Source organism: Danio rerio, chromosome 21 (assembly GCF_052040795.2).
Source record: "Danio rerio strain M-AB ecotype USA chromosome 21, GRCz13ab, whole genome shotgun sequence".
NCBI classification, from domain to species: Eukaryota; Metazoa; Chordata; class Actinopteri; order Cypriniformes; family Danionidae; genus Danio; species Danio rerio.
The window spans coordinates 23,705,001-23,706,822 of NC_141041.1; the positions used below are offsets into that span (position 1 = coordinate 23,705,001).

Genomic DNA, 1,822 nt, shown 5'->3' on the forward strand with positions numbered 1-1,822 from the left:
CTGCTAAAATGGTTTCTCCTGTGTTTCTCTACCAAATTTAACAAACTTTTTTTAATAATTGGCAGTAAAACGTCTGCCGACACTGTGGTGAAACCTCGGAAGCATGACTTAGTTAATCCTGAGCAAAAGTCTTTCATTTTACCCTATGTTACTTTGTGCCCCGTGCTCCCCTATCTCAAATGTGTTAAAATATGCTTAAATCCAGACAAATAAGCAATTGACACAGACTGTGTGCTGTGTCATCCCTCTATTTCCAGTTTGGTTTCATAGAAAACAGGGAAACTAAAGATGCTTTAATATGTTGTGCATTTTTGTTAGACTACATAGAGCAGCATTATAACAGAACCCTAAAATATATTTAGCCTGACAAAATGCATCAGATACATGTGATCAAGACAAGTCGACGGTGGCATAATAAAAGCTTTGCTGCTTTCATGCCGCATCACACTCGTCCAGCATCAGCAATCGCTTCAGTACTTTCATTTCGAATTGACTGCATTCAGCCTTCCTCTGCTTCATACTACCATGATAATAGGTTTTGAATAGCTCGTACATTAACAGGATGTCTGCACCCTGTAGGATGTATTGAAAACTCCCTTGATTCCACACTAGCCATATGGTTGCACACCCCTCACTGTGGCCGTCAGCGACGCTGACATGCACCTCGCAAAAAAAGTAACAACACGTAGCAACGCCACATAGCGCAAGCTCTGTGATTGGGCGGCTTGGTAGCGCTGACAAGTGTGGGTGGGGTGAGAGCCGCGCAAACCCGTTGGAGCGAGTGTTTACAAGTGTCAAGTGCCATGATATAGCTCCATATAGAAACTTTTGTTTTGTGTTTACCTGATGATTAAAGTTGTTGCGCATCCGCCAGTTCCCGCCTCAGAATGAGCGAGTTTCAGCTATTTGTACATCAAGGTAGCGGTCAGAAAAAAAACAAAACACCCGCAAAGAAACTCGACACAGAGGAATAATATTAAACTATTTTTAATATTAAACTATTTTTAAATAGTTTTAATAGCTTTTCTATTTTTAGACTAAGAAATCACTTTTATATACATTTGAATCTCTTTTTCTTGCACCATGAAGAAAAGTTTGCTATTGGCAAACTTGGATTTATGTATGTGAAAATTACATAATGATAACATAAAGTTAATAATAAAACCAGCATCTTTTTAAAGAGCGACCTTATCATAATAACCTAAAATCACATGTTTATAAGATAAGGAAAATGATTTTAAAATCTTATGAGCAATAAAAGCTTCAACATTAATCCAAAAATGTTGCACGACCAAAATAAGTGTGAAATACTTTAATTAAAGCTAAAACAGCATTCTGATACAATTTCACTTTTAATTTTTGTAGAAATATTTTTGTGGGGTGAACTGATATTTTTTTAGCCTTATTTGGAATTTTAAAAAATGAGGTAATAATGCCCATACTTGAGTTCAGTTTACATTATTAAATATATTGTTCCAGTAAAAAACAACATGGTATTTTCTTTTAAGATTAAACATCTAATTGTATGATTTTTAGGTTTAAATCCAGAAAAAACGATAGGTCTGTAGGTCTGTTCAGGTCTATGACAAACAGAAAGCACTGATGTACATACACTGCAGCACTGTCCTGTTATTCCAGAAATCTTTAAAGTAGCTACAAAAGGAAAATAAGAAATCTGGTTAATAAATTTTAAATATTTTACAAAAATTAAACCCACAGCTAAATAATTTTAGTACGGGATCTGTAAAGTTCACGCCGGGTGACTGTGCAGAGTGTAGAATGGGCACACTAGCATAAAAAAACTCTGCCCGAGGCCACGCCC

General features: G+C 36.1%; 2 protein-coding genes across 3 annotated transcripts in view; both read right to left on the reverse strand.

Moving 5' to 3' along the window:
- gdpd4b (glycerophosphodiester phosphodiesterase domain containing 4b) overlaps window positions 1-921 on the reverse strand; it is a 17,322-nt gene extending 16,401 nt beyond the window's left edge. The window contains exon 1 of the transcript XR_015520293.1: window positions 1-921. This exon is cut by the window's left edge and continues 642 nt beyond it. The gene's annotated coding sequence lies outside the window, so the exon portion shown is untranslated.
- The window catches only part of LOC147838831 (odorant receptor 131-2-like), a 1,093,102-nt gene that overhangs the window by 767,049 nt on the left and 324,231 nt on the right, over window positions 1-1,822 (reverse strand). The gene's annotated exons all lie outside the window — the stretch shown is intronic.